Source organism: Protopterus annectens, chromosome 3.part1, assembly GCF_019279795.1.
Source record: "Protopterus annectens isolate FY-2018-M chromosome 3.part1, PAN1.0, whole genome shotgun sequence".
NCBI lineage: Eukaryota > Metazoa > Chordata > Ceratodontiformes > Protopteridae > Protopterus > Protopterus annectens.
The window spans coordinates 881,044,135-881,066,213 of NC_056732.1; positions in this window are offsets into that span (position 1 = coordinate 881,044,135).

A 22,079-nucleotide genomic window follows, 5' to 3' on the forward strand; every position below is an offset into this window, starting at 1 on the left:
AAGGTGGGCATGGATGCATTTTCCCAGTATTTTAGAGAGGGCTGAGAGAATTGCTATGGGCCAAAAGTTTATGGTGTCTGTATTGGTGCCTCCTTTGTGTAAGGGGAGAATGAATGCTTTTTTTCCAGATGTCTGGGACTAGATATTTTTAATCGATCTGTTAATGAGTATGCTGATGGGATAAGCTATAGAATTTGCAGCTAGCTCCAGGAAGAGTGGGGGTAGATTGACAGGGGCCAGAGTACAGGGTTTAAATACAAGTTTTTGATTGTGGTGGTGGGTATGGGGAATAATTTTAGCTTGGAGTCAAAGTTAGGATTGTTTTCTAGGATGATTTGGCCATCAGCTGTCTTGATGGTGGTGATGTTAACTGTAGGGAATGTGGTGGTTAGGTTAGCTATGGTGTCAATGAAATAGGAATTGAAGAGGGTGGCAAGAATTACCTCTCAACCTCTTAGAGCAAAAAATCTGGACAACCCCTAAAATGATGGGGGGACAAATAGGGACATATTTTAAATAATGCTCTTACAAACTTAGAAAGTTGATATAATAATAGATTTTGCAGTAGCATGAATTTTCTGATGAATGTGGAGTCTTAAACTCAAATGTTTGTCATTATTTAATGACTTCAATCCTCAACTATTTGCCAGGAAAGTACAGATTTTAGGAGGAACACACCAAAAATATGAGGCAAAAATCTGGACATTCTGCGAAAATCTGTACAGTTGAGAGGTACACGGCAGGCGAGGCTGGGGTTTTGTCTGGGCCATAGGATGGGTTGCTTTGATAATCTGGGTATAATAGTTGGTTAATGATGGACCAGAGTTTATTGGGATTATCTTTATGTTGGCTTTATAGGTCTAGGTAGTGGGCTTTTTTATTTCTGGTTATTAGTCATTTTGCCTGGTTATGGAGTTGCTTGCATTGTAGTAGAGTTGAGGGGTCTTTGTTTTTCAGCCATGATTTCCAGATTTTATCCCTTGTGGACATGACTTCTTTGGTAGATTTTGAGAGCCAGCTTGCATAGTTATGTTTTATTCATTTTGGCAGGTGGGTGCTTGCCTACTTAGGATGCCCAGGAATGCTGAGTTAAAGAATTCAACAGCCTCATTAAGTGGTAGGTATTTGAGGGGTTCCCTATTTACTTTAGCTAAGGTTTCATTATATATGGATGGTTGGAACTTAGTTAAATTTCTGGTTGATTTGTATTGATGTTGGCCTGGGGTAAGGGTAGATTTGTGTAGGATACATGCTGGGTAGTGGTCACTAATAGTATTAGGTAGTATGCCTGCAATGGTGATATTGTTAGTGTGGGATACTAATATTCAGTCTATTGTGGAGCCCCAATTGTTATTTTTGTGGAGTCTGGTAATGTCTTGAATTAGCTGGGAGAAATTGTAAAGGTTTATGTTTTTGAGGGATTCTTTTGGGCAATGTCTAGTCAAACAATATTTACATCACCTAGGATGATCGTTTCATTATCTATGTTTTGGGATATCCAGCCAAGTATGTTCTCTAATATTGGTAAGTTATTTCCTGGAGGAATATACAGAGCAATTATGCAAATGTTTTTATGATTAAGTTTTAATATAGAGATTAATACTTCAGCTGAGGAGATGTTGGGTGTTGGTTTTGAGTAGGGAATTCAAGTATATTTGCTATGGAAGAGTATTGCTCCTCCTCCTCCTCTCTTGTGGGGTGAATTGGATCTTAGGCATGAGTAGCATGGTGGTAGAAATTCTATGTCTTTTACATATGATTTCAACCAAATTTCAGTAGCTGCTATAATATCAGGGTTGTTTTGTGAAATCAGCACATGGAGTTCAGGTATCTTGTTTCTAAGGCTTTGGAAAGCTATGGTTGATAGCATGAGATATTTTCTATGTTTGTTGGGGCTGGAGGGGGTTGGGCCTGGGTTTAGTTGTATATCATCGCACTGGGATAGAATGCTTTGGCAAATTATGTCGGTTATACTTATCATTTTTTTTTCTAAAAATGGTATAGTTTCTGCTGGTGGTGTGATAATGGGGGAGTCTTTGGAGAGGCAGAAGTTTTACTCAGGATAGTACAGAGGTATTAGCTGTGATTAAGCTAGGGTGGATGTCCGAGTAACTTGATAAATGTGGTTTATGTGTGATGGTTGTACAGGAGGATATAGGAGGTATGTTGGGTGTCTGGAAAGTTGTGATTATTATTAGGAGAAAGAGTGTAAGTGAGACAAATGAGATCATAGTAATAGTGGTGATGGACATGATGGCGGTTGGGAGGAGTGGGATAGAATAAATATGAGCAGGATAGCTAGAGTTTAGGGGATGGAGCACTATATTACCCAATTTAGAATGGGTGGGGAGGTAGAGTCATTAGAAGGTATGGTATGATTTGGGGAATAATTAAGGGGGCTATGGGATACGTGGAAGAGTGGTGTGGGAGGGATTAGGTTAGGTCTAAGGTTAAGGTTATGGGGGGTGGGCAGGGATGTGGGCATGGGGGGAGAGGAATGAGTGTAGCGAACTGAGTGGGCCTGGCCCCCACAGGGACAAGAGCTGAAAAACTATCAGTTTAAGGTCAGTAATAAGCTTAAGATATCAGTATCTAACAAAATATTAATTTAAGTAGCTCTGGAATACTTTAAATAAGTATCACTGTAAGCACACAAGCAGGGTTGCTTGGCAGTTATAGAGAGAGTTCTGATTAATATAGAGAGGATGCTGAAAGTAAAAGCAAAAATTTACTAATTTAAACAGTGAATGCTTGGAACTGAAAGACTGTGTGTGTGTGTGTGTGTGTGTGTGTGTGTGTGTGTGTGTGTGTGTGTGTGTGTGTGTGTGTGTGTGTGTGTGTGCAAGGCTAATTCAAGTTATTATGGTGCCATCTATTGGCAATTGGCTGGAATAATGGGATGTGAAGAACCCTTTTCTGTTGTGCATACACCTTTTAACACTAAGCCATAGAACTTTACAAAAACTAAGTTGTACTTCGCGTTTTGCAACGGAATAGCTGTAGGGTGTTAGGTTCTTACTTCCTGGAGGTTTTATTTAGTTAAAAGATAGCCAGCTTCTGTGGACAAAATAGACTTTTGTTTTTTATTTTTGCAGTTTAGTCCAAGGTTAGGGAGGCAACGCAGTTAAGAAACCCATGCAAACTGAAAAATAAAGTTAAATAAGATATAATTAGTGCAAAGATTATAGGAATGTGAAGTGGAGAGCATGCAAGGGATACAGATAAAGAGGAAAACTGGTTATATTGCAAACATTGTTAATCACCTCAGTAAAACCACAGACAAACAGCTTTAACATGCAGCCTCTAAGTCAACTGATAACAGCTGTATGATTCAGCAGTGAATACACACATGATATACTACATAAAGCAATGGATGCATGGTGGTTCTAAGGCAATAATTCTACAGCTATGTTAGTCAATATGAACTAACAGCAAAATGAACTGCAGTGGCTTAGCCTTCTATGAATGCAATTGTAAACCAGTCTATAAGTCTTCTATGAGCCATAGTATGCTACAGGAATGCTTACACATGCAGCCAGAACATGAATATGCTTTGCAAACAGTTAACAGGATGCCTGGCAGATATACAGTAATTACACTCTACCTTCATAATACAAGTTAGAAATACCAAGCAGTTTGTCAGTTAATACATTAGCTAGCTCTCATAACATATAGCATTTCTAAACAGCAGTTTCAGCTCAGCACCATCAAATAAATCAGCAGTTAACAGTAATAATCAAATAAATCAGCAGTTAAGAGTAATAATAAGAAGACAGTAATGCAAATCAGCTCTAGTATACTTATGCCACTGCTCTACTTACTTGCTATGCGTGCACAACAGAGGGGTAGGGAAGCTAAAGCAGCAGGATGGAAACTGAACGTGAATCAGGTAGTTTAGAGATGGTTTAAAGATGGCACCCTAGGAGGGGACTGACTAGTGAATTTAATCAGGGGGTGGGGGGGAGTAGCAGATAGGGTGAGTGGAGTAGAGAGCAGCCAGAACAGAATTAATTGGGAACTTAAGGATCCATCCCCCACAGGGACAAAAGCTGAAAAACTATAAGTTTAAGGTGAGTAATAAGCTTAAGATATCAGTATCTAACAAAAGATTAATCTAAGTAGCTCTGGAATGCTTTAAGTAAGTATCACTGTAAGCACACAAGCAAGGTTGTTGGGCAGTTATATAGAGAGCTGTGGTTAGTATAGAGAGGATGCTGAAAGTAAAAACAAAAATAAACTAATTTAAACAGTGAATGCTTGGGTCTGTAAGACTGTGTGTGTGTGTGTGTGTGTGTGTGTGTGTGTGTGTGTGTGTGTGTGTGTGTGTGTGTGTGTGTGTGTGTGTGTGTGTGTGTGTGTGTGTGTGTGTGAGGCTAATTCAAGGTATTATGGTGCCATCTAGAGGCAATTGGCTAGAATAATGGGGAGTGGAGAACCCTTCACTGTTGTGCATATACATTTTAACACTAAGCCTTAGAACTTTACAAAACTAAAGTTGTAATTCATCTGTTGCAACAGAAAAGCTGTAGGGTGTCAAGTTCTTGCTTCCCAGAGGTTTTATTTAGATAAAGATAGCCCATTTCAGTGGACAAAATAGACTTTGTTTTTTTTTTTTTGCAGTTTAATCCCAGGTTGGGGGGGGGGCACACAGTTATGAAACCAGTGAGAATTGCTATGCATGCACAACGAACAGAGGGGTAGAGAAGCTAAAGCAGCAACAGGATGGAAACTGAATCTATGCAGGAATTTGTGAAAGACATATGTAATAGAGGTAGCACATTTTGTATGTAGATCACAATCTGGAGAATGCAGACCAAGTCATTCATACTATGCTCAGACAGTAGGCTTGGCTATTATTTACTCTAGCAGCAAAGGGCTACTTATGCCTAAATGGATAAACTACCTATTAATATAAACCATCTCCTAATAATCTAGCTACAAAGCTTGGTGGCTTGACCTCCCAAAACCAAACATTATTCAACATATGAAATTAAACAAATCTGAGGAAGAAGCCCTGACAACAGCAATTCACATATGAGAATCGAGGTGAAATGGTATGGATTTTTAGCCAGCTATAAGACTTATACCAAAATGCAGATACTTGCCTCAGAGAAAAATAAATAAGCAATCTAAAATATATAAAGAAGGAAAATAGTAACTAAAGGCAGGTCACAGTAATAGTTATATTCTAAAAACATTGAGAAAATAGTTAATGATTGTAAATTTTGAGAGAGAAAGGAAAATAAGTAAGTTCCAAAATCATACCTTTGCAGCAGTACTGCTTGTTGGTTGACAAGAAAGTTCCTGTTTGTCTTAAAATCAAAGGTTAGGACATAATATATGGCATGTAGGTTAATCATTGTAAGTTCACAAAAAAGTAGAGAGAGGCAAGATCCAAGATGGTGTTTTCACAACAAAGATTCTATTAAAAGTAAGTCCAACAAGCACTAAAGCTACAGGTAGTCATGAGAAATTGTACTGCAAGTCTGCATTAATTCAATTCTCTAACACCCATAATGGGCAAACTGTTTACAAAGGTAGGCAACTTAGGGCTAATGTGTTCAGAACTCTAAAAGCATACCTCACCTACTTAAAATATCAACCAATTGATTGTGCTTCAGCTGCTACATTGAAACTAGTGGCATAAAGTTCATAATAGTGACAAGAAAGAGGAGGCAGTAATTTTAACAGATTACATTCAAATTGCTGACACAACTGGTACAACATAGAAATTGTCCCCAGATTCTCAAAAGCTTGCACGGAGTGCAAGATTGGTGCAGGAGCTCAAGCAGGCAATACGTCCACCGTGCGATCAAGGAACAACCTGCAGGGGCATGCATGAGTGCTCCTGCACTAATCTTGCACGGACTAAGCCCTGGTATGCAAATCACCCTATTTTCAGGTGAAATTCATGCAAATTAGGTGATTTTGTAATCCAGGAAGATTGCAGCAGTCCATGCAAGACTAGTGCTAACTGCAGAAATGTACTCGGTTAGTAACCGAGTACATTTCTGAAAAATCCAAAACAGAGCTATGACAGCTCCAAATAAAGGCTGTATATCATGTAGTAAGCATGCCAATGGCCAAGTATAAGGCCATTGGCAGTGCAAATATAAAAAACAATACAAAAATCAACTTTTAATTTATTTTAGCCAATCTCTGCTGTTTAAGTGTAGGGCAGCGGAGCATAAACGGGAATCAGGGGGAAAATAATAAAATAAACCTAAAATAAGCAGTCTAACTAAAATCACTATTCTGCCATGCAAGCCAATGGCAGGCAGAAGACAACATGGCCGGTGAGTAGTGGTTGCTAAGGGGGAGGCTCAGTGTGAGACATGTAACTATGCATTAGCAGGCAATCCTATGCAAATGAGGGGAATGATAGTGAATCCCAGTTTTCTCCAGCATGATAGTCAGGTCCCAACAGTGTAAGAGTAGGAATAGCTTGGTACAAGCCTAGAAGTTAGCTGACATCATAGGGGTGTGTGTCAGGCATACTGTAAGCAGATTGGAGCCCTGTGGCTCAGGTTTGCTCCTAGCTTAGCACAACTAAGCTAGGGGGTGTGTCTAAACCTGCTTAGCACTCTTTACAAAGCCTAAGCAGGTGTGTGCGCCGTGCACCAGGTTTTACAGGAAGAAAAAAGAGGTTACACCAGGAAATAGCAGCAGTGTGCACAATTGAGTGCTCTATTTGAGGATCGCGCACAAGGGCTTAAAAAGGAAGGCAATGGGAAGGGAAAACAGCAGTATGAAGGTAATCAAGGAGAACTAGCTTAGCTGGCAGATGAAATGTATCAGAATCAGCCAATTACACAGGCAGCAGACCAACCCAGCCCAGAACACTTCTATAAGCTAAGCAAACACCTTCCCCTCTGGTTTTTCCCACACTCTATACCACCGGTGTAAACAAGCAGGGAACTTTTAACCCTCACAACAGCAAAATGATAGGGGCTGCAATAGCTATCATACAACTTGTGGAAGAAGCTGAGGGTGGTGAAGATGTGAATGCTGTAGAAAAACCCACAGTGAGGAGACGGAGAAGAGTGTACAGACCCAGGGTAACCTACGAGGGGCTACATAAGCTGGAGATAGTGGAGTGTTATAGGGTGGATAAGGACCTCCTGCAGCAAATTGTTGAGTTGTGCCGGCCACGCCTGACACACAGAACTAACAGAGGAGAACCCATCCCAGTGGATACCAAGGTATGTGTAAGCCTAAGAATACTAGGTACAGATACCTTCTGGGGATATGATGGGGATTTCACAGGCATCAGCATCCAGGGTACTCTACCAGTTCCTGGATGCCATGTCAGCACATGTCAGTGAGCACGTATATTTCCCCAACACCCATGAGGAATTGGCCAACAATATGCAACTGTTCCACAAAATAGCAGAATACCCTGAGGTAGTGGGTGCAATAGACTGCACGCACATATTCATCAAAGCACCACCCGGTGAATGGGGTAGAGTCTACATCAACCACAAGGGCTTCAGCTCCATCAACTGCCAGGTCGTGTGAGATGCCCAGGGCATAATAATGAATGTGTGCTGGCTGCCCTGGAAGCTCTCACATTTCCCATATCTGGCATCTGACACAGCTGTACCAGAGATTTGCCAATCTGGACATCCCTCACAGTCACCTAGTGGGGGATGCTGGATACGCACTGGAGCCGTGGCTGATGATACCCATCAGAAATGTACACACACCCGAACAAGAACTCCATAACGAGGCACATGCACAGACCAGAATTATAGCAGAGCATGTGTTTGGGATGCTTAAGTCACTGTTCTGGTGCCTGGACACATCCGGTGGAGGTTTGCAGTACTCACCAGCTACATGTACCCAAATTGTCCTTGTATGTGCTATGCTACACAATATGATCCTGTGGAAACAGCTGCAGCAAGCACAGCACAGGGCAGGGCCACACAGCCCCCCACCATTGCCAAGGCCTGCACAGACATAGACTGACTCAGAGGATGAACAACCTGAGCCTGCCCCTGAAGGCAGAAGGATGCATACCCAGTATGCCCTGGCCTTGGCAAAGATGCAATGCGTAGCACACACACTAACACAGGAGGGACCCAGGGAATAACACCTCTCTCCTACTCTAACATACAGTAAAAGGGATGGCAAACATTGCACTACCTGTGCCGAACCATGTGTAGGGAGTGTACTATGTGCATCTGACATAGGCAGCCCTGCAGGCCCATCATCAATACTGGGACACCCACAAGGTAAGTGACTCACACATGTCAGTTGAGTGGATCACATACCCAAAAACAGTCACAGCCAGCAGGACAGGTGTAGACAAGCACAAACAAAGGCTGTGCTATGGCCTCTGAATGAGGCCTTTGGGTAACCTCCCCCCCAGGCCTACACAGACTGACTACAGCAGGTCAGACAGTGGGATATCAGTTCGGAAGGGTAGGAAGTCAGAAACAAATATGTAGGTAATTAAAAGCTAGGATTTGTAGTACAATGGTATGCCTCTAGTCAGCACGACAGGTAAGACTAAAGACTGACATGGAGTACCCAACATACCAGTACAGTCCTAGCAAATGTGTACAGGTGTCAGGTGTGTCCCCCCATCTGACATAGAAATGTAGTCACAGTCAGGTGTGCCCCACCCCCAATCCTGTGTAGAAATGAAGAAATAGTCAGGTGTGCCCCCCTCCTATGTAGAAATGTAGTGACAGTCAGGTGTGCCCCCCCCAATCCTGTGTAGAAATGTAGAAATAGTCAGGTGTGCCCCCCTACATAGAAATGTAGTAACAGTCAAGTGTGCCCCCCAATCCTGTGTAGAAATGTAGGAATAGTCAGGTGTGCCCCCACAGAACTATAGTAACAGTCAGGTGTACCCCCCCCCAATCCTGTGTAGAAATGTAGAAATAGTCAGGTGTGCCCCCCATCCTACGTAGACATATAGTAACAGTCAGGTGTGCCCCCCAATCCTGTGTAGAAATGTAGAAATAGTCAGGTGTGCCCCCCCCATCCTACGTAGAAATATAGTAACAGTCAGGTGTGCCCCTCAATCCTGTGTAGAAATGTAGAAATAGTCAGGTCTGCTCCCCCGTCCTACATAGAACTATAATAACAGTCAGGTGTGCCACCCCCAGTCCTGTGTATAAATGTAGAAATAGTCAGGTATGCCCCCCCATCCTACGTAGAAATATAGGAACAGTCAGGTGTGCCCACAACCCCATGTAGAAATGTTGAAATAGTCAGGTGTGCCCCCCCATCCTATGCAGAAATGTAGTAACAGTCCATGCCAAATGATCAATGGATACCCTGCAGAGACAGCATTCTACCTGTAGGTGTACAGCACAAAGGTCAGCACTGCAGTACAAACTGCCTGGACTCGATGTACACATTTAATACAGATGACCATACTAGACATGCCCACACCCAAAGTAATGAAGGCAATGTCTATCAACAACATACTGAAAGGTCATACTGAGCATGCTCACACACTTAAACACATGAAGGCCATGTCTGCAAACACCAGTGGACCAGACATACCTGGCAGCTGCAGATGTTAGTGCAGACACTCCTCAGTATGCACCACACATGCTTTGTACACACAGTGGATAGGAATGCAGGCATATATTTAAAAACAACACACTATAATAAACCAAAGGTAGACATACATAGATGTGTGGAAGAGGGTGACTGTGACAAGGAGCCATCCAGGGCTCTCCCACCCAGCACCCAGCCAAACGACCACAACCACATGAGGGTCTGATATCACACACTGCAGATACTAGCCACCGGTATCTGTCAGCATTACAGAGTATGTGGTGCATGTGCCAGTTGTGCAACATGACTGTTCAAGGAAGTAGTCATCTAGCAGCTGTATACACGTACCTGTGGAATATGAACCAGGTTGTGCCCGCATGTGATGTGTCAACCCCTAGATGAATGGGTTATAGCCCATGCACACACACACTGCCCTCCCCATAGCCCCACTATGACAAGCCTGCTGAGGTCATCTACTGTGAAATACACCTTTGGGAGAGTTGTATCCTAGTAATGTCTGTGGTGCATCCCATAACTGCATACTGTTGTAGTGTGATAAACTGATTAGGTAGGAGTTCTAATCCCAGCCTTGGCAACTGTCTGTGTAGTGAGCAATGTTTTTTAGGGTGGCCACAATCCCTGCAATTGAAATGCTCTACTTTGGTAAGGCTGCTGATGTCATCCACCTGTAAATACATTCCTGGAAAGATTGTATCCCAGTAATCTCTGTGGCGTGCCCAATAACTGTGTGCTGCTGTAGTGTGGTAAAATAGTTACGTAGGCATTCAATTCCCATACATGGCTTGTGTGTGTGTGTTTTTCTGTTTGTCTGTGTAGAGAACAATACTTTTTAGGGTAGTCACACTCCCTACTATTCAAATGCTCATCTTTGGCAAGGCTGTTGTCATCGACCTAGAAATACACCTCTGGAAAACTGCAGCCCAGTAAATCTCTGTAGCATGCCCTGTAACTGCATACTGATAAATTAGGTCAGTCGCTGTTCTAATCCCAGACATGGCAAGTGTTTGTTTGTGTGCCTTTCTGAGTAGAAAGCAATATTTGTTTAGTATAGTTACACTCCCTACAATTCAAATGCTCATCTTTTGCAATACTGCTGATGTCATCCACCTATACATACATCTCTGGGAAGCTATAGCTCAGTAATCTCTGTAGATCATCCTGTAACTGCATACTGCTATAGTGTGATAAATTAAGAAGGCAGCTGTTCTATTCCCAGACATGGCAAGCGTGTTTGTGTCTGTCTGTGTAGAAAGCAATGCTCTTTAGGGTAGTCACACTCCATACAATCTGTATGCTCTACTTTGGCAAGGCTGCTGATGTCATCCACCTAGAAATACACCTCTGGGAAAGACATAGCCCAGTAGTCTCCATAGTGTGTGCCATAACAGTGTACTGCTATAGTGTAATATTGACCTCTATTAGGGATGCTATACCCACGCATGTCAGTTGTGGATGTTTTGTGTTTGTTTCAATGTCTGTTTGGGGAATGATGCATTTTAGGCTAGTCACACTCAGTACATGTCCAATGGCCTACTTTGGCAGTCCTGCTGATATCAAAGGAGTACTCCAGCAATCTATGTGGTGGGTAGTATAACTGCACAGTGCTGTAGTATAATAAACTAGATAGGTAAGGGTTCAACTCTCAGACATGACAGGTGTGTGTGTGTGTGTGTGTGTGTGTGTGTGTGTGTGTGTGTGTGTGTGTGTGTGTGTGTGTGTGTCACATGGGCCCAACAGGGGGTGGGTTTTGCATATGCCTTGTATGGTGGCCCTCTATCACAATGTCCATTGTACAGGGATAATAGATGTGCAATAGCTGAGAGGCAGGGATGCAAATCCATACCCATACATGTGACATCACAGCCAGGCAATCACAGTTAGCAACCCCAGTATTACCCAGAGCACACTCTCAACCCATGTCACTTACACACACGCACACACACACACACACACACACACACACACACACACACACACACACACACACACATGCTAAGGCAACAGCCAATATGTGTTTAGTACACTGCATATTGATGACTGATAGTAACTATGGAGTGATTGCAGTGGCCTACAGATGTCATGGCACCCTGTCCATCTGTCCAATAGGCACATGCATGCAGACAGTGCACCTTCCCCATGTTCCCCACTGGACACCTGCAACACCTGTGGTGACATCACATGTGACCCACAAAGGACATACAATGCCTGAAAACATGCCTTGTATGGACAGATGCCACTGATGCTATGGGAATGCCGTTAGCATGCTATGAATGTAGGTGCAGGTTTAATCTGCTGTCCATTACCAGTTCGTGCCAAAGGTGGCCAAGACTGGCACATCTGATGATAATCTGTGTACACAACATGGGCACGACACCCCCGGTACAGTTCTACATGTCACTGTACATGCCTGTGGGAGGTGTGCACATCCCAGACACCGTCCATGTCATGGATTATGGCACACATACATGGCAAGCGATGCACAGCATTGGCCACATGCAATAGCCACCCAGGTGACTGGATGATGGACACAATACCCACCTGTGTTGTCAAATCCAGAAACCACAGGCCTCAGCCACAATGCAGACCATTGTCATGTGGTCTGATGCTAAGGAATACCCATCACCTAGCCTTGTATAGCCCTCTGGCACAGTCGACCACCACATACCCGTGCAGAAATGCACCCATGCATGTCATTACTGGCACCCTGCATGTTTGTGTGTGTTGTATGATGCACATGATCACATCTACACTCACAACAAACCCCAGTGGCATACTGAAGCATGCTGTCTGATATCAGACACCTCCCCATACCCTTTGCCCATATAACCTCTCAATGACCTGTGTGGTGCATGTGATACCTGCACAGTAATGTGTTGTGGCAATCTCACTAGTGATGAGCTCTATCCCTGGCCCTGGCAAGTGTGTGGCAATGTGTGTGCATCCCTGTGTGATTGTGGCTGTGTTGATGCTGGCACCTGTTCATGTGGACAGGCACGTGAACATTACCTACCGTATAGCTACCATATCCCTGTAGCAGATGTCACTCACCATCACATATATGTTTTGCAGACTCTACAACAGGTAACCTATGTGGCACATCCAACAACTGCATAGGACTGTGATAGCACTACATAGTCATCAGGGGTTTGATACCCTGTGCTGGTAGGTGTGTGACACAAACATGCTTAGGTTTTACTCTCCCACCCCTCCCTGACTTGTCAATGCCTCTGTCTGCCTCTCTGACTCCCTCACTGGTGGATGTGGAGACCTATACCTGCTTTTCTTAGGCAGCAACATGTATATTTCAGGTAATTCTCATGATCAGCTGATGGCCTCTGCACGAATTGCAGCCCTCCCCTAGCTGATTGTATATGGAACAGTTGTGGTAACATTCCCATATCCAATTGCATGAAAACACACTCCAATATCTAGGATCCCTTTTTGCACACAATCCCTCCAGCAGGGGTAGGTGACATCTTTAACCTCACCACATGAGTTTTCTCGGAAAGCCATCATGAGGTACTGAAGAAAGGCTTTTCTTTCATCCCGATGTAGAGATCCAACACAGCGGATGTTAACCTGGACCTCAAGTGCTACCTGATAAAGTTACAACTAAACTTAGATATACAACAACACCTCCTGGTCTCACTTTTCATGCAGCCATTCAAGGGGTGGTACCATCCTTACCACCCCACGAGCGGTACAATCTGCACTGTCCCAGTCTTCTGGGACTCTCTATTATGCATATTTTCCTACCCATCAAACCCTGGCTCCACACTCCGTGTCCTGGGCGGCCCGCAAACAGCCCCCCCTCAAGTCCACACCACATTCCTCCCACTCCCCCCTCAGATGGCATACCCATACATTTCTCTACACACACACTGATACCCAAGCATAATAGGACTCTGTACCTGACTCCTCCACCTTCGTCCGTGGCCATTTTTACTTACATTTGGAGGCATGGACTTATATGTTACGCAAAGAAATTATACCTAATTTCTGGGTTGTCCCGTCAGGGACGAACCAATCTGGGTGTTAATATTAGAATTATCACAGCATAACTCTCATCCTTCCCGGTTCCCCCATTTTTTTTTTTTTTTTTTGCTTTTGCACACCATCCCATTTTGCACACGATCCCTATTAGTATGCACACGGCACCACAAGGCTATTACTGTCTGACCAATTTACCTTATGTAACTGTGATTGTAAAGTTAATGAAAATGCACACAGGACCTTGCCTGTTCACACTTTCTATTGGAAAGGAACTGTTGTTAATTTAAATGGACTGCTAGAACTAATGTATTTAAACGAAGTGAAAATGGTTGCTCACAGTTATGAAACATGTCTTTCTGAAGAATTCTTGATAATAAATAAGATGAAAGCGCTAAAGTACTGCAAGAGTTGTTAGTGTAATTTACTATTCTTTGAATGTTGTTATTGTCACAAAGTTCATTTCTTAGTATATATCTCTATCTGCATATATGTGTCTGTGTATATGTGTCCTGGGGATGTTGATAGCTTCCACATTTTACATGTTCTATGGGAGCCAGACTTTACTGCATGATATGTTACCAATGCCAGCCTGACATCACACAGGTGAGATGTAGTACTGTTAACATCTTGTGCCCATATTATGTCAGGTCCTGGTTATGGGTTCTGCAACACTTGGTAGTGTATTGCAGGTGGATGTGTTTGGCTGTGGGGGGGGGGGTATGCCTATTCGTACAAGACATATATTGTTTGGGGCCTCTCAATCCCATTAATGGTGCATGTGGACATATTTGTTTTTGTTAATCTACCATTGCTATCTACAGATGTATGGCCACATATACCTATATATATATATATATATATATATATATATATATATATATATATATATATATATAGAGAGAGAGAGAGAGAGATATCTGCTTACATATATATGACTATTTCCATGTACACCTACATAGATATACATCTTCATTCATATGCGTACCTTGCTGTGTATATGTAGACATATAGGTGTAGATATATACATGTGTCAGTGTAGGCATATGCATGTATATATGTTCATATATGTATATATTTCTAAATATGTATATCCATATATATTTTTATATATATATATATATATATATATATATATATATATATATATATAGATATAGATAGATATAGATATATAGATATATATCTACATATGTAGATCTGTTGTATCTGTTTAGATATTAATATATTTAAACACACATATGCATCTAGATGTTGGTATACATTTTCTGTACTGTTGCATGACTGGGCTGGATATGTTTCTGAAAACATCAGTTTGATGTGTATTTGGCATGGCTTAGTAGTAAATCACTTTCTGTACAGTCCACATGCTCCTGGGTTCGAGCCTTGCAGTGGCTGTTTATTATGTTGCTGGGCAGAACACAGGCCATTGGATATTTATTTTATTATTTTATTTATTTTTTTTTTTTTTATTTTTGTTTTGTTTGTGTTCTGGGTCTGACTGAGGCCCTTTTTCCCTTTTTTCAGAGAGGAGAAAAGAGAAAAAAACCACAAAGAAAAATTACAGACACATTTAGTTTATTTATATACAATCAGTATATACACAAATTACAACAGTACAACAGTTACAGTGTTAACAAGGATCAAACAATCAAAAAGATAAAAGATATAAATTAAAAAAAAATAATAAAAATGTGGTGTGTATTAGGTAACTGAACTATGTAATTAGTATACAATACATATACATAGGTACAGTACAGTACACACATTGTATACATACATTGTGTTGTGAGTAAGATTGAAAATAAGATATAAATTGCTTTAGATTTAGTATGTATATGTTATACGCTGTTATAGCCCTGGGGCTGAATCTGCCATTGCACTGCCAGCTTGATGTTGGATGTGAGCTGTCTTAAAGGAAGGAGGCTTTGGATGGATGTTTTGAATGCTAGTAGGGACAGAGAGTTTTTTTTTAGCCCCAACTATACTATATAGTGCATCTCCAAAGCTATTGTGGCTGTGTTAGGTAGTAGTAGTTGTTTTTGCTTGATCTAATTTTTTTTTGTGGAGTGATGTTGTAGGTTTTTTTTTGAGAGGACACACTTGGGGAGGTAATAGATAGAATGACAGAGGCAGAGCAAAGTAATTAAGGCACTTTAAAGCAGTGCATCTTCATTAGAGAATAATTTAGTTAGGAGGGAAACCTGTAGTGCCGTGTGTATACCAGGGACATGTGTTTCCCATATACCTGCATTAGACATTCCTATTAGGTATCGTGTGCATACCGGGCAACCTTGTGTGCCATGTATGCTTTGCAATACCTACAAATAAAACCATTGGTGTAAACAAAGTCACACATGAAGCTATTGTTATTACCAGGAAAACATTCTTCCCAATGTGGGATGACACAAAAATTGGATGGCTTTCTTTGCTTTAACACCATGTCTCTAAAGGTAAGCATGGCTGTGTTCATATGTGCATGGACTACAGCGTGTGGAAGATCGAAGATACTTGGGTCGGGACAACGTACAAGATGAGCCTCGAGGGGAGAAGGAGTGGAGGGTGGGCAAAGTGTAGTTATGTGGCAGTTACAGGTCAGTAACCAGGGAAGGGATGGTGGCTGTGTGTGTGCAGCAGGGGGAGAGGTGGAATTGTGGGTAAAGGATATATGGGTCGAGGAGAGGCTGGGTTGGATGGGCCTGTACTTGTCAGCCTGCCTAGTGGGTGGGGGTGAGGGGAATGAAATATAGAAAAAATAAAAAATAAAAGAAAAATAATTTAAATTCCTATTTAAATAAAACAAATAAAATAAAATAAACTTGGTAGTGTATTGCAGGGTGGATGTGTTTGTCTGTGGGGGCATGTGGCAGATTGTACAGGACGTATATAGTTTGGGGACCCTCAACCCCATTAATGGTGCATCTGAACATATATGTGTCTTTTAATCTACCATTGCTATCTACAGATGTATGGCCATATATACCTATATAGATATATATATTTGCTCACATATTTATAGCTATGTCCAAATATACCTACGGAGATATATATCTGCATACATATATGTAACTTATGTATATGTGGACATACAGTTGTTGACATATATATGTGTAGATGTCAGCATTTGCATATACATATATATATATATATATATATATATATATATATATATATATATATATATATATATATATATATCTAGGATGTTTGCTCAAATGAGCAAACGTCCGAATCCATAATAACCAAACACACTTTAAAGAAAGTGCTTTTATCGAAAAAGCGCTTTCTTTAAAGCGTGTTACAAAAAATAAAATAAAACACTACATTTACATTTTAGCCCCCCTGCACCCTCCATATGGGGGGGCTGTGCCACTCAGACACCCCTACTTTAATATTCTCCCTCCAAGACTGCATTACAGTGGGGAAAAGGGAAATTTCCCTTACCCGCACCATAGTACAGCCTCGGCAATAGGCATACTTACGCGAATATATTTCTTCGGTGTAAAGCAGTTTTGCATAAGTATGCCCAGCCATTTGGGTTTCAGTCGTTTGCTCACTCGAGCAAATGTCCTAGATCCATATACATATGTGTATGTATATATATATATATATATATATATATACATATATAGATATGTTGTATCTGTTTAAATATTAATATATTTACACTCACACATACATCTAGATGGTATACATTCTCTGTACTGTTGCATGACTGGGCTGGATGTTATGTTTTTGAAAGCATCTGTTTATGTATATCTGGTATGGCTTAGTGGTAAATCACTTTGTGTATGGTGTGGATGGTCTTGGGTTCAAGGCTTGAAGTGGCTGTTTATTTTGTTGCTGGGCAGAACACAGGTCATTGGATACAGAGTGATTAAGGCACTTTAAAGCAGTTGTAAGCGGTTTGCATGGGTTTGTGCGGAGGTAAGCACTGCTAACTTCTGGTTACAGTTTCTTACACTCAGCTTCTACATTGCTTTAGCTGGACATGCTGGACAGATCAAAACAGTTGAGGGGGTATGTCTATGTATACAGCGTACTACCTGAACATTCTACCACAGTCTGTACAGCTGATGGTTATGATTATGCTTACAGCTTACCATTTGAACATTCTAGCAAATTCTGTGCAGTTGTTGGCTCTAATTATGCATACAGCTTTCTATCTGAACATTCTCACAAACTCTGTACAGTTGTGGGGTATGATTATGCATACAATGTACTACCACTCCCGGGATTCAATCCCCTCCTGTGTGTGGTGAAAACATTACAGTTGACATCACAGTACACTATGCTATCAGGGAAATGGTGTGAAGCATTCCAATGTTTTCTGTCTAGGTCTCCCTCAGTTGTACAATATGACTGACTTCTTGGGACTTCCATCATTATTATACTGAACTTCCTACACATTTTATCAGCATTCAACAGTGTGGGTAACACTGCTTATTACACCAGTACTATTTACAGAATGCAACACTACAGCAACATATGAAAGCAGAATGTACACAAGCACTCCAGGGGTTATACTTTTATTCACAAGATATTACATCTTTATTTACACACAACCTATATGACAGTCTTCCTGCCCTATTGTCTAGTTTATTCAGTGCATCCCATACGCAATACATTTTTATACTGGTACAACACTTTCTAGAACTGTTATATTTATTTGTTATGACAGTACATGCAGGATTATTACTAACCTGCCTCACAATGCAGCCTTTGCAGCCTAGCAAGATGGGCTTGCTGGTTCGCAGCCCACTAATCTGCAACTGTCAGAGAAATGCAGTGATATATAGCCATTATCTATCCATAGTATACACAAGCTAGGCAATCATTATATATGTAGTAGAATGTGTACTTACTCAGTGTTGGGGCATTGAGCATCTGCCTTGATTCCTGGATCCACTGCTCCAAGAGATCCCCCCTCCACTGCTTCAGGTCAGCATGGTGATTCCTGACCTGCTCACCAGTCCAGGGGATACCAGTGGCACTGGTGAGGTCATGGGCGAAACTGTCCCAGGCCTCCACTTTATACTGAGAGCCCTGGTACTGGCCCTGCAGTAGTCTCTGCTCTTGGTGTTTTACCAGATGCATACCATGTATCTGGACTCCTGGATGCCCCAGTGCTATGCTCTAAATCGAGTGCCTTCCCCAACTCCAGCCATTCTGCCTATAGTAGGGAGCTGCAACCAATTATGGGAAGTATTCATGCCTGTGAGGTTTACATACGCTCAATTTCCCACACTTTCTCATGATTGGACGGTTTTGAAAAGGCTAAGCTATGGGCACACCTGCTTACCTAATGTTGACATTGCTTAAAGGGGTATACCACTGGGCAGAATGAGTTAGCCAGCCTACACATTAAGAGAATTAAGAGGTTATTTATTGTTATTTATTTCTGAGAATTTGATTATCAGCTTTGTATAGGTTTTTATATGTTTTATCATTCCAGTTTGCACAACACAGTTCTATCTGTACCAAAAGCTGCTTTCAATGTTATGCATAGAAAATGATGTTTTTCCTGCTACTAGTATTAAAGGGAATTTATCATTAACTTCAGTTTTTAAATAACTGAACATACACCTTTTAAAATTAATAAATTGTTTAATTAGTGTACGTCATGTGACAAAAGTGCATATTTAACAATTGGCTCAGTGTGCTTTCTTGTATTCTGAAGAAGTCAATGCTGACAGCTGACAAAAACACTAAATAAAGGTTTCTGCTTTCTGTCTGTGAGCCATATTGCTCTTTCTTATTTTATTTCTTCAATTTATTGTTGTTTTGTTTGTGTTCTCAGTCATGGAAGTGGAGCAGGAAGAGCAAGTGGCGAGGGCGGATACTAGTGGAGGTTCTTTACCTGAATTAAATAATTCTATTGTGAACCTCACAGCACTAATAGAGGTACTGATCAAACATCAATCTGTGAATGGAAAAGGACCTAATCCAGGTCCAACAACATTTGGGCTTACCAATAGCATCAATGCATCAGGTTTCACTGAAAATCACAGTTCGCAAGCATTTCCCATACCTCCTTGTCAGGACAGCCCAATAACCATAGTTAACTAGCAATCTGGGCTTACTATTGGCTCGGGAGCAGCAGGAGGTGGTTCTAGGACTGTCAGTCAAGCTGATGGCCAGCAAGGAGACATGCAAATGCCATTTTCTTACATTGAATGGATTCAGGGCAATGGAGCAGACGTTCTTGAAGGAAGTAACAGTTGGGTTAATTATGGAACATTAGACCAGCAGATTTATAACTTTCAGCAAGAAGTACTGAAGCTACGCAAATTGCAGGTTGAAAACAGCTACCTAAGAGAATGTCTATGGAGAGAACAAGTATCTAAGGGCCTTCAAACATGGAAGATCCCTACAGGCTTGGATCATGGATCTGAACTTTATAAGGACTTGGTTACCATGTTTAATAGACATGGCTGCGAACTACTTGAATTACTGGTAAGGGACAATGATAGGAAAATTAATGTACTTAAAAATCATGTTGATACTTTGAATAGTAGAATAACAGTTGATTTATGTTTTAATTAAAAAATTAATGAGTACAGGGCAGTTTTTGTCAACATAGACAAGGTTATTTTATCTATTAAGAATAAGAAAGTCAAAAAAACGTAATAAAGACAGTGTTGACTATGACAGAGGTACTGCATATCCTTTACCTAGTAATTTTAATAGGGGCACCAACCAAAATGTGTATGGAAATGTTATACCTGATGTTGAAGAGGTTAATGATGAATCTGTTGGAATTTTTAACAATGAACAGGAGCCCCCTTTAGGAGAACCTCTGAGAAGGTCCAAGCGCCTTCTTAACCAGAGGCAGCAAAGGAAACAGAGGGGGGTAGGCAGTATTACTACAATTACAGCAACAATACATAGAGAATGGACACTATGAATCACCAGGATTTTCACCCACAGAGAGGAAGAGCCCAATGGGGCAGGGGGACGAGGGTGTTCAAGAGAAGATAGGGACAATGAAGTAAATCACAATGTTAACAGCATCATTAGTAATGTAAGAAAAGATTTTAAAATATACAACTTGAGTTCAGCTACCATTACACAGGAATGGGTAGAACTTTTTCAAAGAGGTTTGAATTTTGTCCCTGTGAGGAGACAAAAAGCTGAAAATTGCATTCTTGAATTTAAACTTTTCGTAAGGAAACTTAACCTCAGGCTTTACTTTGATAATAACATACAGTTTGGACCAGTTGAATTGTGCAAGAAAACCAGCACATTCAACCCACCCCTACACCCCATATTATAGATTTACGAGAGTCTTTGTACATCACAGATTAGGGAGACTTTTTTGAAAAATACCACAGTTATTAATAACCTCACTGATGATGAACAAAGTCTGTCTAACATTGTGGGTAACAAAAATATCAGGTTAATGAACCCTGACAAGGGGGGAGGTTTGGTAGCTATGGATCAAGAGGTCTATAACCAAAAAATGCTTTTACATTTATATAGTGATACCTACGAAGAAACTTATATCAATCAACTTAATATAGCATATAGACGTATAGACATAACACTCATAGACTTATTACTTGACAATCAAATAACACTTGCTGATTTAAACTATATGCAACAAAAAAGCCCACATACCCCTACGATCTTCGGTATACCTAAGATCCATAAGTCTACTACTGATCCCCCCTTAAGACCCATAGTGGATGCCAAGGCATCGAAGACATTTTCTATGGCTAAGTATATAGAGTTAAACCTGAAGGATTTATTAAAACAATTCCCACATATATTACAGGACTCATGGGACTGTCTTAAGAAAATTCAACAGGATATGTACAATGAACATCTTATATTTGCCACAATTGATGTCCATGACTTATTTACAGTTATTCCACATGAGGAGGGTATCAGTAGGTTTTATGATTTTCTTTGCAAGTATTCTGGTGTTACACATTCCAGAATATTGATGTTCCAAACAGTTATGGATATGATACTTAATAATAACTTAATTCTCTTTGAGGGGCAATATTTTAAACAAAAGATAGGGGTGGCCATGGGGGCATCATGTGCACCCCTATTTGCTAATATTGTCCTAGCTGAATGGGAAACTTCTAAGGTTTTTATATCTGAACTATTTAAACACTGTAAATTCTATGGATGTTATTTGGATGACATTCTTATTTTATGGGGAGGGACTCAGGAGTTATTGCATGAATTCTTTGAATTATTAAATAAAGTACACATTTTCTACAGTTCACAATGGACATTAATAATGACAGTATACAATTTTTGGACATCACTATCAGGAAGGATAAAGTCAATCACAGGTTTACCTCCATGTTATACAGGAAGCCAACCTACTCCAATACATTGTTGCACTTTTCCAGTGCTCACCCAATGCACCAATAGAGATCTTTGGTGAAGGGCAGGGAGTTAGGTTGGGAAGGATGGTCAGCGAAGAGGAATCCTTTCTAAAGGAAATAGGACTTTTAGAGAATATGCTACTAGGAAGAGGGTATCCCATACACTTTCTAGAACCCATACTTCAGGAAGTCATCACAAAGAGAAAG